General features: G+C 49.2%; 1 long non-coding RNA gene and 1 pseudogene across 2 annotated transcripts; one reads left to right on the forward strand and one right to left on the reverse strand.

The window, feature by feature from the left end:
• The first annotated feature begins 94 nt into the window (after positions 1-94).
• Positions 95-3,418, forward strand: LOC309611342. The gene is made up of 2 exons (XR_014234465.1): positions 95-512; positions 2,531-3,418. It is a non-coding gene; the product is annotated as an uncharacterized lncRNA (long non-coding RNA).
• Positions 1,197-15,190, reverse strand: LOC309611338 (glyoxylate/hydroxypyruvate reductase B-like; annotated as a pseudogene). Its single transcript, XR_014249727.1, has 6 exons — positions 14,583-15,190; positions 10,211-10,595; positions 8,539-8,710; positions 6,893-7,068; positions 5,371-5,467; positions 1,197-1,413 (listed from the first exon to the last, which is right to left on the reverse strand). The product of XR_014249727.1 is annotated as a glyoxylate/hydroxypyruvate reductase B-like (transcript).
• Between the last annotated feature and the right edge of the window lie 886 nt (positions 15,191-16,076).

The raw sequence follows: 16,076 nt of genomic DNA on the forward strand, positions 1-16,076 counted from the left end.
GGACAGGCGGGACGACGCGTGAGGGAGGGGTGGCTAGACATGGCGTGGGTGGGGTAGTAGGCGGGGCCGGGTGACGTGAAGGACGGGGAATGGTGGGACGCCTGTGGGCGGGGCCAGACGACACGTGGTGGGGCGCGGAGCCTGATGACGTAACTGAGGAGCGGGGACGGGACGTGATGACGTTTGTGCGGGGGCAGGGCCAGCTGGCGCGTGGGCGGGGCGACTGGGCTACGCCCCCCGCCGTTCTCCCACGGCGAGCTGGGTTCAGCCACAGGCCGCCGAGTGCAAGGTAGGGTGGGACTCGGTGGTGGGGAAGCGCACAAACCACCCGGATGCGGAGATTGCGGAGCGAGGAGTACACTTCACGCAAACGCACGAAGCTAACAGAGGAGGGTGCAGTTCAACTCCCTTGCCACAGAATATCAGATGAAGAGCAGGGAGGTAAGAGGTGTTCACTGGGTGGGCGTCCCGGAGCAGAGCCCCTTCTGCCTGCACCACTAGGAAGGACTAGAGTTTCTTCCTCTTTCCGCTGCCAGTTCGTTTGCTCACTTCCTGTAATACCTCCTCACCAGTCTACGTGGAGAAAGACACAGCTTCCAAACTACTCCAGAAAGGAGGCATAGTCACCTCAGACCCCTCTTCCCGGTCATCCCTGATAATCCCATACTGGGCGCACTCTCCCTCCTTGTTTCCCCCGCGCTCATCATTGGCTCCCAGCCCCACGGGCACTGCTTGGTCTTCTCCCCCACTAGTAAGTAAACTGCTTGACAGTGGGGACTTTCTTTCCTATAGCACTTAGAACAGGACTTGGCACGTAGAAGGTGCTCAATAATCCTTTTTTTTTTTTTTTTTGAATGATTGAAACAAATGGATAGTGATTAGAGTATCAGGGAGACTATGTAATCCAATAAAGTATCAGAATTTATACGGATCGAAAGCAACATAGCTCACTGGGAAATCCGTAGACCTAGTGCAGGCTTTTGGACTTTGGACAAGTAATTCTCTGTGCTCAGTTTCATTACGAATCATAACAACATAACTTCCCTCATACAGCTGCCTTGAGGATGAAGTGAGAGTGTAAGGAAAGCATTTAACAAACTGTCAATGGGTGGTAACTATTATTACTATTCCTTAAGTTTTTCATCTAAGTAGTATTAATTCAATCTATATAATGGACTCTTAACATACAAAATAAGTGGTTTTTGCCCATTTAATCTGCCATGTTTTCATCCCATTGAATTCTCAGCCCACATAAATCATTTAAATAGCACTTCATTAGGAATAGGAAGGCCACTGAGAGAAGCCAGGATGCTTTCAACCAAATTTTCCATTGTTTGTCGTCTTGCTTGATGAGTTGCACTTCCAATGTGAGGTGTCAGAGTGACGTTCTTCAACTCCAACAAAGGATGATCTCTGAAATACAGATTAATTGAGGAAAACTATTCAGAGTCGTTTCGTTTCTTTAATATCATATTATGGTTTCATATCCCCTACCCTGAGATGGGGAAGGCTGTGGGAGCCTTATGGCGTACTCTTAATGACATCTGGGTATGACCACTGCTTATCTAACCCTGGTTTGGGTGACCCAACATTTCTGGGTGTAAAATACGTATCCTAACTGCACCCAGGCCATTAGTTCACAATTGCACAACATGCGTGATGGATTAAATGACACTGACCCACAAGACAAGAAAGGGCCTTGGGGAATTAGGTGCTGATCTAGGCATCATGGCACAAGCTGAATGTGCCTTTAATGGGAATAGCATTCAGAAGGGAAAGATTTATTAACTAGAATTAGCAGATTAGAGGGAGCTCTCTTCCAGGAAGAAGGCAAAGGATGGGAGTTAGCCTGGAAAGATAATGAGGTTTTCGTGAAGTGGGTCAGGCAGACTCAAGCATAATGATGGATAATATTAGCACCCAGGATTGGGAAAGTGCTATCACCTGGCCCAACGGGCATCCTGACTATTTTAACACAGAGGCCAAAGTAGACATGTGGCAGTGGTCCCCCATCATAGATACTGAGGCTCAAGGGGCACACCCTTGAGAATCTTACAGACCCCAAAACTTATGGAAGTTCTCTGGGGGCACCTGTAATTTATATCAATGTAGTTTGACTGCCCTCACCTCCAGGAATGACTGAAGTAAGACATATCCTGTGATACAGTTAGCAGGGATACAAACTATTCTGAAAAACACTCATCCTCCCCTTATGAAGGAGGTGGGCCCTACTATATAACAGCACACGCTGGAAAACAGTACAAGGGTGCAAACTGAGACAGGGTGACTGGCTTTGTCCCAACTGACTTGGAACCCAGAAATAACTGAATCACGGCTAACTGTACCAACACCTGCCCATAATAATATCTGGTGTATAGGCAAGAGACAATTTTGTTGAGAAGGCATAGCAAATACCTCTGCAATTGTTATCGATTTGTTATGTAATGAAACTGCATTGTACCATGACAATATTGCAATATGGTATAACACTGGCATTGTTGGTAAGATTTAAGTACCTCATGTAAGTAAGTCAGATGATAATACTGACATTGACGATCAATGGGAAATGACTGGCCTGAGGAAATACTGGATTTAGGTAAGTATCAGCTAATTTATATACTAAATAGTGCTACACAAGTTCATCATAATGTACAAATAGTGGTAGATCAAGGGGTTGGGGGGAACAAGTAATCAAATTAGTACAAAAATACAATGGGTTAGTTTCTTTAAATCTATCCCTGCCCCACATTGGCTCCTCCAAATGTTAGGCGAAGTCATACTGATACTATTGCTGTATCTGTCATATAAATTAATAAATGTAGATAATCCAATAAATATCATTTTGCTCGGAGACAGCTAAGCCTAAGGGCCAGTGGCTGGCCTGTATAGTAAAGAATTAACTCAGCAGGCAGGCTTGGAGTTCTTGAACCCTGCACATTCCAAAGATCGGACTGGCCTTTGACTGGCCTCTGGAAGATAACCTGTGAGCCCTTGAGATATACTGCCTGGTAAGAGTGTCTTATACTTGGGGCCCTGAGCAAAGCCAGATAGTTTACACTAGTGATTTAATTTGTGGTGAATGCCTGTTTTTGTTCGCCTAGGGCTCTGGGCCAATCTATCAGTTTGACCTCTGCAGGGTCTGGAGACTAAGAAGCCAGTGTCAGACATGTGGGCACTCCACACCTACGTGACTGACCCCCTGATACCAAGGCTGGGCTGAGCTTCCCTGGTTGGAAATACTTAACGTGTGTTGTCACACACCATTGCTGGAGGTGGTAAGCACTGTTCACACAGCTCCACTGGGAGGACAACTGGAAGGGCCAGCCTGGTTCTCCTCGACTCCCCTGTAAGGTTTCTCCCTTTGCCGATTTTAAACTATATCATTTCACTGTAATAAACTGTAACTGTGAGTAGGAAAGCTTTTCTGAGTTCTGCGAGTCTTGCTAGCAAATCATTAAGGCTGAAGGTGATCTTGGGGACTCCTGGCGCTATTGGCAAATGAATATTTTATTTTTAAAATAATACACAGTAAATCCTTTTGTAAAGCAAAGAATACTTATGTAGTATGACTAAACAACTACAGGTTTCCTACTTTTTAAATTACTTTTTTCACAGTAAGCGGCATCAAAATGTCTCCCTGAAAAACCAAGATGAAAACTCAGACCTATCTGATAAATATACAGATTAGAAATTAACGTGGGTATCTGAATATAAGTTATTCATAAAATAGTTGTTAAACCTCTTGGCCACAAAAATGATTTCACATGGGACACTGGGAGTGCATCACCTATTAGAATAAACTAAGCTTTGGGATATAACCCTGGTATTTTCCCTGTGACTTGTGTGTAAAAGTTCATTTTAGCAGGCAACAGGGATGATAACATGACTTCTCCATTTTTGAGTAAGTTGACAACTGTCTAAAATGGTCATGCTTCTTTATTTATATTGAAATTATTATTTGTTCTAGATTAGTGGCTCTCTTATTTGGTCTTTACACTCTTAAAAATTAAGAACCCCAAAGAACATGTGTTTATGAGGGTTATGCCTATCAACGTTTATTGTATTAGAAATGAAAACTGAAAAAAATTTAATACAATCATACAGAAGCACACATTTCATTAGCTGTCAGAGTGATGATGTCATCACATGTCCTTAAGTCTCTGGAAGACTCCACTGTACACTTGTGTGAGAAAACATGAGTGGAAATAAATAACATCTTACAGTATGATGAAAATAGTTTTGACTTGGAAGCTCCTCTCTACTTGCTAGATAGGATGCTGCCTGATTCATGAATTATTAAATAAATCCAGTTAGACCTTTAAAAAGAAAAAAAAAAAATTAGTTTTGACTTCATAGACCCCCTGAAAGGGTCTCCAGACCACATTTTGAGAAACTCTGTTCTGAATAAATTATTGTTTTTCTCAGAAATGTCTGTAAGCTCTATGACCAATCTTGATAAACTTAGGTATTAAATTTGGTCATAATGTCAAACATTCATCTGACAGCAATTTGCTTACTGGATAGAAATCAAAGCTGGAGGAATCAAAGTTAGGAATAGCTGGTTTAATGAATGACAGCATCAAGATTCAAAATAAATGACAGAACCAAGACTCCAGTCCCAACAGGCTGGATCACTGGGTCAAAACACACAAGCAAACGAAATTAAATACAAATAAATGTAAAATTCCACACATAAACTTAAAAAAACAATTGAGAGAATAACAATTTCAATTGTAGCTGACTAAAAACTTAACGAGTTAAGGTGCAGTGAGGCTTCGAGGAAGGGTGCTGCCAACGCAACCTTTGCGTAATTTCTCTACAGTGGTCAGGCCACGACACGAATACTGTGTGCCATTCTCAGGAGCACATTTTCAAAGGACTGTAAAATCTAAAGTGCTGGAAGGCAAGGTGTCTGGAAATGACATCATTTAGGCTGCAACTGAAGGATATGAAGATACTTAGCCTCAAAAAAAAAAAAAAAAGACTAAGATGAAATGTAATGGTTGTCTTAAAATACATGAGGAGAATAATCAGAGTTCGCCTTTGATGCTCCAGAAGGCAAACCAGGGTCGGTGGGTAAAGGGAGGACTCCTTGGCTTGATGTGAGAAAGACTGTTGTGTGCAGTCTCCATCCGCGGGGTCGGGGGCCTGAGGGCCCTGAGCACCCTGTCCGCGAGGTGTCGGAGCAGAGGCCTGACCCGCTGCAGAACTGGACAGGTCACCAGGGGCCTGCTCAGGCCCCTGCAAGGCCAAGACCCTACGCGATTACAACACGTGGCTCAACATGGCTGCAAAAGCCAAAAGCAACAGTTGTCTGAGGACTGCCCCACCTGGATCGAGAAAACCGTAGATCCTGTGTGGCTTCCTTACCTGGGCAGGGGTTCTGGGTACGTCACATCCAGCGCTGCTGCTTTAATGACCCCGGTCTGAAGGGCTTCCACCAGGGCGTCTTGATCAACTAACAGACCTGGGTGGACGAGACCCCTCCTCGGTAGGTCCCAGAGTTAGTGCACTCTGGTCACATTCACTACTGTTCTGACACGTCTTGATCTTGTCAGAGGTTTGACAGCATGTGAACTTCATTCTGCCACTTCGTTCTCGGACACTGACAGCCTGCTACATGCCAGGCAGTGCACTAAACCCTTCACAGATGCTGTCTCGCCAACTCCTCCACTTACCCAGCAAAAGTCAATACTCTTTTTACAGATGAGGCTTGTAGGTTACATGCTCAGCCAAAGTCACGTGCTTCTAAAGCATCTACCCAGATCTGAGCCCAGGTCTGTCTGACCCTGAGCCTAGGCCCTGCCACTTCACCACACCGCCTCCCAAAGCCACCGCAGGGTTCCAGGAAACAGCCCCCAGATAGTAGTTTTAGGTACACATTAAAAAACCAAACAGCCACAAACATCACCCATAACTGCATTTCAAATACAAGATAGCAGCAGCAGCTGAGAAGGAAACCCCTTCCTCCCAGCAGAGACCTGCAAGGAACCTCCTTCCCGCTGGCGGGCTGGGCCGCCCTACAGGTCACACAGCATCCAGCCTGCCTGTGCTGCTGGTGGAGAAACTAGTCCCAAGCTCTTTCCTGGGGTGATTGTTTTTCCAGAATCTTTACTTTGTCACCGACCTCTGACATTACCAAAAGCATATAATGCACTGGTCCTTCCTGCTCACCTACAGGGTCTGAATTTTCAGAAAACCTTCAAGCACACTAGCTTGGCCCTGTGGGGGTTCACGGCAAGCCCTGTCTTCCTTGTTTTACGGAGGAGAGACACGGGCGGTTCCTGGTGATGCCAGCTCTCTCGTGTCTTCCGGCCGCCGATCCCAAAGGCGAGCCGCCCGCACGTCTGAGGCCAGCACCGATCCTCACGTGTGCCGGCTCCCCCAGCGCCAAGCACTGCGACGCTTTCTTCTTCACAAACGCCACGCCAAGCCACCAGGAAGTCTGGTTACCGCGCGGGGCCTAAGGCCTCCTGTATGCAAACAGAGCTCCACGTAAACGTCAAAGAACCAACCAAACAAACACAAAGTTACTTTTTTAAACTGAGGCTCAGAAAATTCATCCCCATAAATTTTGCTTGATTATACGTGGAAGGTCAAACTGTGATTCCGCTCCCCAAGGAGATGCCCATACTTGGATCTGAAACCCCCCAGTGTACTATTCTCATTCTTTTTGTTACTAATTTGAGGTTCAAGATGACGTGAAGACAAAAATCAGACGTATTTCTAAATATAAAGTAAAACCCCTTTAGCTCACCACCCAGCAGTCTAAGTGGATCTTTCAGACCGTTCAGGGAAAAGGTTGACTGGGAGTGCTGGGAGGATGGCCAGGGCTGGGGGCGGGGCCCTCCTGCACAGCCCCCCGGCCTACGCACAGCGGCGGGGCAGGCACCTCTGCCGATGCTGGGAGGATGGCGGTGGGCTCCACCCCGCTCCGCTCCCGCCTCCCGTCAGGCCCCGGGCCTGGGGCGTCAGGCTCACGGCCAGCATCACCAGTCCCGTCGCTGAAGCAGGTCATCCCGCCCCTCACAGTAAGTGGCCCCAGTGGCTTCCTCCTCCTCCGATTTTCTGTGAAGGGCACAAGGGAGAAAAACCGCGTTCTCTAGTTAGAAATTCATCAGCTCCCGGAAGGAGTTTCTGAGAGGAGCCAGGGACTCAGTCTGTCCTCCCCCGGGCCAGACCCTCACGTGGGTCCAGAGGCGGCCGGACCCCGAGGCCAGGGCTCACCCATGGAAACGCCGTGGGCGTCTCTGGGTGCTCTGAGCCCCGCGTCTGTGGGGTGTCACACCAGACGGCGAGCCCCTCGAGGTCAGGAGCTTCCTCTCACTCAACTCTGAGCCCCCAGAGTCGGGTACACGCCCGATGGCGTCAGACAGGCTTTCAGCGACGTCCAGCATTGCTGAATATGGGCAAACACATCAGAATTTCCAGAGAAAAACAACAGAACGGGAGAGAGCCTGGGAGTGCCATCTGTTCAACAGAGAGCAAGGATCCAGGGGTCTGGCTCAGGCAGGAATGAGTGCTCTGTTTCGGGTCCAGTCCTAACTCCTGCTCTGGGCACCCCACACAGCTGATTATTCAACAGAAAGTCCAAGCTCCAGGGGGTCACAGCTCCCCTGTTAGCCACTACTGCCCTACAAATATGGACTACAAAACTACGTGCATTCTGTCTACACATCTTGGCCAGCGGACCACCTGAAGGAGAGAGGAACGGCCAGCACACGCTGCCGCTGAGAAAGCCCTGCCCACCTCACACGCCTCGTCCTGGCCTCTGCGTCGGCCCCCACCGCACTGGGAGCTGTGACAGCTACCGAAGCCTCGCCACTATCCACTGTGCAAACAGGGTGGCTGAAAAGGGGGCGGTCCTGATGTAAAGTCTCCCAGCTCACCCTGCCTCTGGGAGTGGAAATCTATTCCGTGGCCACAGAAGCCACTGAAAGGCTGTGAACAGCGCCATCATCTGGCCGGTCTGCAGACGGGGCTGAAGTTGGAGAGCAGAGAGCAGCCCCTTAGGGGGCAGATACTGCAGGTGAGAAAGGCCAGGGCCTAGGCCGGTGGCAGGTGGCAGCGATGAAGTGAGAGTGAACAGGCAGGTCTGAGGGTTGTTTTGAGACAGAATTAACAAGGCTGGGTGTTGGGCTGAATGCTGCTGGTGGAGTAAGAGGAAGAGGGCTTCAGACTGAATACCGTGGGGGGAATAAGCACACACCTGTGTGTTATGTGTGTTCCAGTGTGGACAGCGTCTCCCATGATGAGGAAGAATCACTTTACAAACTGAAACAGAGCACAGCTGTAGGTGAGCCAAAATCTCCTTTCTCTCTGGTGAAATTTTTTCAATGAAGAGAAGATAATCTGCTGCATTTCTGGGTGATCATAAAAATACCACAGTCCCTTCCTTGATCATCAGTCCTACTTTTTGGAGAAACAGAATAGGGGAATTGTATGAAAAGTGGAGGAATAATATATCTAAACTGTATTTAAGGCAGTGACGGTGCAAGCTCTGCTCAGTTAATCTCAAGTCCGTTTTCTGAATTTTACCTGCGTTTCCTGTTGTGGTAGAGAATCTCCATGTCAAACGCTCTGGCCCGCTGAGCGATCTTACAGCCAGCGCTGCCCACGCCGATAATTCCCAGAGTGCTCCCTGTCACTTCTTAAGCCATCCAGTTTGTAGAAAGGTTCCCCGTATGTGGCGAAATAGCCAACTGATGACCTGAAATAAACACCATGCGGAGTGGGCAGTGTGGACAGCACCACACGCAAAATCCCCACAACCCTCACCGGGCCGCCTGAAGGGGAGACGAGGTTACAGGAAGCCCGGGGCGGACCCTGGGTGCTCACGCATTCCTATCCGACAGCAAAATGTTTCTGCAGGGAAGAATGACAGGAACAGGGCAGTTTCCTCGCAACAAACCCCAGCCTCCTGGCAGAATGCTTTAAAAGAGCAACTTCTGGAACTTCCCTGGTGGTACAGTGGTTAAGACTCCAGGCTCCCAATGCAGGGGGCCCGGGTTCGATCCCTGGTCAGGGAACTAGATCCCACATGCACGCCACAACTAAGAGTTCACATGCCACAACTAAGGAGCCCACGTGCCACAACTAAGGAGCAGGCGAGCCGCAAGTAAGGAGCCTGCCTGCCGCAACTAAGACCCAGTGCAACCAAATAAATAAATAAATATTAAAAAAAAAAACCCAGCAACTTCTTTCACATTAAGGGAGGATTTCTGGTTAAAATTTGTTGGTTTTGGTGTATGCAAGTGTCTGTTCATTTGTGACTACATGTATGTGTATGTGTGTGTGACTGTGCATATATTTGTGTGTGCATGTGTGTGTGCATGTGTCTGTGAGTGTGCACATGTGAACCAGCAGTCAGAAACAGAACCGGCTCGGACTTCCCTGCTGGTGCAGTGGTTAAGAATCTGCTTGCCAATGCAGGGGACACAGGTTCAATCCCTGGTCTGGGAAGATCCCACATGCCGCGGAGCAACTAAGCCCGTGTGCCACAACTACTGAGCCTGCACTCTAGAGCCCGCGAGCCACAACTGCTGAAGCCCGCGCACCTAGAGCCCGTGCTCCGCAACAAGAGAAGCCACCACAGTGAGAAGCCCGCGCACCGCAGCAAAGAGTAGACCGCTCGCCGCAGCTAGAGAAAGCCCGCGGGCAGCAACAAAGACCCAACACAGCCAAAAATTAAAAATTAAAATTAAAATATTGGAAAAACAAAACAAGACGCAGAACATGCTTGGTTCTTGCCTCCTCCTTCCTCAAGCCCCTTCACCCCAGAGCTCCACCAGGACAACGGCCAAGTGCTGAAGTGCCGCACTGCTCCTCCCGGGGACGCGCCCAGCGAGGTCCAGCGTGTGGGGAGCTGGGGTTCTGCCTGCTCGCTTGTGGGCCTTCAGCCCAGGGCAGCATGCTGAGCGGCCAGTGAACTACCGCAAGGGCGTTTCCGCAGCGGTGCTGAAAGTACTTCACACGCTGCGTGGTGAGTGGAATCTGGTGGAGGAGAAAACAGTGTATCCGACAGATCACATGGACTGCATGTGCCTGGGTGCCGAGCTCGGGCCTGACTAGGCTGAAACAACCAAAAGTGGCACCAAGTCCAGGGCAACAAAGTCCTGGACGCAGTGTGAAGAGATCAGGGCTTTATCAGGTGTGATATTAAGTATCTGTCATCTGATCTCTGGAAAACAAGCGTCTCCTGGCTGTTTGCCTTCCATGACTCTCCGAGCTGCGGCCAGCAGCAAGGCCATCCCCAGGTCTGCCGTGGGGCTGGAAACGGCGTGTGGCGTGTTGGCCGCCTTCACACCAAAGCTGGCAACGAGTCCCGGGTCCAGGCGGTCCAGCCCCGCCCCTACACTGGCGACGATCTTCCAGGACGGTGGGCTGTGCAGCATCTCCTGGCTGACGGCCGGCCTTCCGCCCCAGACGTACACGGCTTGGGTCCTTGGACCCAGCTGTGTCGTATTTTCCAAAAATTCTTGCATGGTAATGAGATTAAAGTGTTTCTGCAGGTCTCCAGCATGATCTTCACATATACCATATTGTCCTTCAAGTCCAGACACCGAAACTCCAGGTAGGTCCTGATCGCCCGTGGCCTGCAGAAAGATAGATGCAATTTCTGCTGTCAAAGAGAGTCTCCAAGAGAACAACCCACATGCTCTTCTACTGCTCTTTAGATTTTCTAAATTACAACAGGACTGGAATTCATTTTATTTCCTGGATAAATTCCTGTAAAACCTGTAATGCAGCAGAGCTGGACTCTGAAGGTACCAATGCTCCCATCACTGCCACTTTCCTCCCCACCCGACAGGGGTCTTTATTCCTGCCCTTCGGCTGTGGTGGCAGCCTCCGGGCCCCCTCCGATGGCCGCTCCTGGTGATCACGCCTTCGTGAGACCCCCAGCCTGGAGTGCACTTCTCGTGAAGAGAACGCAGCAGAAGCGAAGGGGGGTCCTGCTCTCCCCTGCTCCCCCTTCTCCCGGGGGGCCAGGGCCATGCTGGGAGGCAGCCCTGTGCCAAGGCCCAAGTGAGTGGGAGGCAGGACTTAAGAGGCTGGCCAACGGCCTGGGAGCCTGGGGATGACCACAGCCCCGGCCAGCGCCTTGACTAAAGTTTCCCGAGGGACCCTGAGCCGGAACCGCCCAGGTAAGCCACTCCTGGACTCCGACCTGAAGACATGCCCCCATAACAGAGGTTTGTGGTTTTCAGCCACTAAAATTTAGGGTAATTTTATGCAACAATAACTAACAAATAAAACTGACCATTTTTTACTGTGAAAGTAAAAGACACTTTTTACTGTCTGTCAAACAAATTAAATAATGTTTTATGTTCTTTGTTCCTAATTAAAAAGAAGATATTTTTAACATTTTATAGCTTTCTTCCAAAAAGAAAACCAGTTGCTTTCAAGAGTTGAGGCTAGTGAATGCATTTTATCTTTGGGTCACAAACTTAGCTAAAAATGTTTACAATGTGTTCAAAGCTCAGAGCATAATGGGCTAAAAAACTTGTGTTTACTTTTTGGACTTTCAGTAAAAGATTAAAAGAGTTTCATTCAAGATAAGATTTTAGTTATTTTACAGAAAGGAGTCTCAATTCCTGACTGCTTTAACGTTGGTTATGGAGCAATGACACACATCCATCACGCCATTATTGTCAGTGGTCGTACACGGAAAAGATCCAAGATCCTCCGAGTGACTCGTGGCTGCTCCAAATGCGAAGAGGGAGAGAGTCCCAGTCGGGACAGATAGATGGAGCAGCGGTGGGAGCACCGGGCAGATGCAAGAGCTCGCTCCATCCTTGGGCTCTGGCTCTTGCTCTATAACTCCTTTCACGAGCACCAGCCTCTGACCATCTCCACTCACAGCCAGGAGTCCAGCAAAGGAGCACGAGACAGGAAGTGGGACCCGCCATCAACAGCTTCGGGAGAAGGGAGCGTGAGCCGTGTCCGCCGCTGCGCTGATGCCTGGGCTCAGAGGAGCGGGCGGGGCCGGAAGGCGAGAACTCTGGCGCTGGCACAGCTCTGCGGCTCATCGAACGTCTCCCAGGCTTCCTGCGTTCTTGGCGAAACCGGACTGATATCAACAGGCAGTGTTTTAGAGCTGCACCGTAAGATCACATTTCATTCTCCTCCCCTAATTTCTGCATAAAGAGAGCTAAGTGGACATGCCTCTGGCAGGTGTCCTTGGAGGCACAGAACTGACATGATGGTTAGGTTGGGAACATTCTGACAACAAAGGAACTCACCACAAAGTAGGTGTATTTTTACACAACTGCATTTTGTCTAAGTCAAAAGATAAACCCATATGTGAAATTTGGAAAAGTCAAAAATTTTACAGCTTTGTTTTTGGTTAACAGAGTGATAGTTCAGACATGAAAATGTAGTTAGACTACGTTTTCTAACTGCTATGTGCATTCTCCTTACACTGTTTAATTTGAACTGCTAGCACAGATTAAAAATTGGTTTTCTCCTTGCAAAATGATTGCTTAATTAAAAAATAAAAGAATATGTATTAACTTTGTTGAAATTGCCCTCAACAGACCCAAGGCTCTAAATTCAGGATTTTCTTCTTTTAAAGTCCCTGTAAAATTGAGACCCACAAAAAGAAAAATGAAGTAGAATGAACTTCCAACCTCTTCTTTCAAAGGAAAGTAAGACCCACGTTTGTATAGCACTCATGAGAGGGAAGTGTGGAGGGAGGCATGCAGGCCCGTGACCAGTGACCGTGACTGCCCAGCTGGACTCTGGGCCCAGAGGAGGACAGGGCAGGAGGAGCTCTGGGGTAACACAAGTGCAGAGAGAACAAATTCAAATCACAGAAGGGGCAAGGACGGGGGCAGGCAAGGGGCAGAGGAGTAAGGAAGGTATTTTTAACTTAAAAAGCAAAAATGAAAATAAAAACCAATTGCAACCAATAAAAATATGTTTTAGTTTTTGGGACAGAGAGAAAGAAACAAAGATGGGGTGAGGGCAGAAAGAGGACAAAGCAGGACCAAGTGCAAAGGAGGAGCTGGGCGTTGGGTTCAGGCTGCTCTGCCTGGCTGTGCTTCTCTGAAAGCCGCTATCCCCCAACGGAAAGTGAGGGGAACAGACCGCCTGGCGTGGTGGCCCTGACAGTGAAAGAGAACATTCAGAGCCTGGAGAACCTACTGCAAGCCTTCAATGAATGGGAGTTACTAATGTTTAAATCTGAACAACAATTTAGATATTTACCCAAGTGTCTAGAAACAAACTTACACCAAAGAGGGAGACTGACTTCATACAACACAGTAACATTTCTTAAAATCCTATTTCCTCATGAAGCTTCCTCTCTTAATATTTGAGAGGTGAGTCCAATACCCGCCCCCCATCATCCTCACATCCCCAACGTGCCAAGACTTGCTTCAAACTGGCGCCAACTGACTTTAATCTTCTCTCCCTGCCACTCTGTCCTCTTATCCTCTCTCCAATCCCTTTCAAAGTCTATCCTCATCTCACCTACCAAGCAGTTCTCTGCCCTGTCTATGGGTATAAAATTAAAGTTGTTTGTTTTCTGTCCTCTACAGATTCCCAGCCCAGCTTCTGCTCCAAAGAGGCTCAGAAAACAGCCTGGGAAAAAAAAAAGATTCCTCCGTAATGAGGGGTAGGTGACGCCATGGTTAGCCCCTCTGCTTTTATAATCATCCTTAGCTTGATATTCTGGATTTGCTGGAGAACAATCTGTTCACTCATGACTAGATAAGAGTACCTAAAAGTTTAAGATATACCAAAGGGCATATCCTTGAGGGTGTGTTTGCTAGTTCTAGCTTAATGAAAACTGCACTGTTTACACCCTTTATCTGAGGTTTCTCCAGTCACCAGGTATCAACAAACCCAATGTAATTTAAAACCAATACTGTCACAGTGTGTCTCAGCAAAAACAGTTGCTTCCCTCCTAAGAAATGGTTTGTCAGGGCCTGCTAAACATTAAGGAAAAAAAGACAAGATAAAAAAAACCTAGGGACTTCCCTGGTGGCGCAGTGGTTAAGAATCCGCCTGCCAATGCAGGGAACGCGGGTTCGAGCCCAGGTCCGGGAAGCCCAGGTCCGGGAAGATCCCACGTGCCACGGAGCAACTAAGCCCATGCACCACAACTACTGAACCTGCACTCTAGAGCCTGCGAGCCACAACCACTGAAGCCCGCGTGCCTAGAGCCCGTGCTCCGCAACAAGAGAAACCACCGCAGTGAGAAGCCCGCGCACCGCAGGGAAGAGTGGCCCCCGCTCGCCACAACTAGAGAAAGCCCACGCAGCAATGAAGATCCAACACAGCCAAACATAAATATATTTAAAAAAACAAACAAACCTGGATTCATGCAGGGGAATAAACTATAAACTCTGATGTGGGTACCTGAATCTATTCATTTAAAGCTTAACCTGCCACTGCCTGGAGCTTAGAAAAAAGTACCTGTCCAAAACGACCTTTAGATTCTGGCAGTGTCTGAAGCCGCCTTAAGTCGTCTCTCGAACAAGGCAGGTATAAATAACAACGCTGTATTTTCCTTATTAAATTATTCAGGATCGTGCCCTGCGAGCCCAGAAGGGTCTTAGGATTCTAATGCTGCCCACCTGCCCCAGGTGAAGTTCCAGGTCAGCCACACCCACGCGGCAGAGCTCACTCCAGTCTCCCGCCCACACCGCGACATCTGGATCTTTTAAAAAGACCCCAGATTTAACGGACGCTCCAGCGGACCCCGTCTCCCAGGAAAGACCCGGACAGCGAAGGGGCGAGGTCAGAGAGCGTAGTGCCCCCGCCCCAGTCCTACGGCCAGCCAGGCGGGAGCCAGCCCCCGCCAGGCCCCACAGCCCGCAGACCACACCTCCCAGCCACGCCCCCAAACCGCCGACCACACCTTCCAGCCACGCCCTAAGCCCGCCTGCCAGGCCCAAGGCCATGCTCCAAGCCCCGCAGCTTGGTCCTCCTCTGCTAGCCCCGCCCAATCGGCTAGGCCGCGCCCACATCCCCGGCGTTCTGTTCGCGGCCGGGAACTCCGGGCGCCAGGAGTGCGCATGTGAGAAGCCCCCTGAAGGGCCGGTTGCCGAGGCCCCGCGCCTGGCGGGCGGGCTCGGGATGGAGCCTCCTTCAGGAGCGGAGTCTGGGTGGTCGGGTGTGGGGCCTGTGTGGTGGGGAAGGTTGCTGGCCTGCTTCAGCGTGGGGAGTGTGAAAATTAATGCACAGAAACCTCATTTACGATGGAGCCGGGAGGCCAGAAGGGTTAGCTCTGGGCACCACTCCCCCTCGGCTGGAGATCCAGCAGGAAAAAGGGCTCACCCTCGCTACAGGCGGGGAAGGAAGCCTTTCTCCGAGTCTGGAAACAGCCCAGCCAGTGGGAAGCTACTGCACTTCCAACTCGGCGTTCCCTCCAATGGGCTCTTTGTTTATAACAAGCAGCCACGCCCAAGTCCCCCTTCTCCTCTATAAAAGAGTTTCCGCTGCTTTGTTCTCCGGACTTGCCTATGGTTTGCTATAGGTTGAGCGGTTTAAACTGCAGTTTTTTGCTGTTCCTGAATAAACCTATTCTGCTGGTAAAGTAATCAGCTATTTTATTGTTTTAGGTGGTCGGGTGGGGGGACCTTGCGGGGGGCGCATTGTGGGGCAGGGTCTGCACGCTGGCGCCTGGCTGGCTTCTGAAAAGAGCAAGTCTCACCCTGAGATCAGGACTGCCTTCTTCCCGGGAAAGTGGGCGGTGGATGACGCAGGCCCTCCCTGCGGCAGGAGGCCTCCTCCTTTTTGGCACTGCCTAGGCCCTGCTCTAAGTCACCCGCGAGGGTTTACTCCTGTGTCTCCACGGTTCTGGGTCAGTGTGTCACAAATGCAGTCATTTTTCATAGTCACACACCACCTGTGTTGCTATTTTCTCATTTCCCCCCCTAAGTAAATTAAAAATCAACTCAGGTGTTTACTTACCTAGTCAAAAATAATACTATCTGGGGATATCTCTGGTATTTTTAAAATTAGACCAGATGGTACTACTGAGAACAGGTAATGGAACACTTGTAGTCCTCTTTAGGAAACACTGATGAGTGTTTCATCCAGTGTCCTGGCTTCACTTGCTGCCTTCT

This window comes from Balaenoptera borealis (assembly GCF_965194805.1).
Source record: "Balaenoptera borealis genome assembly, chromosome: 14".
Classification (NCBI taxonomy): domain Eukaryota; kingdom Metazoa; phylum Chordata; class Mammalia; order Artiodactyla; family Balaenopteridae; genus Balaenoptera; species Balaenoptera borealis.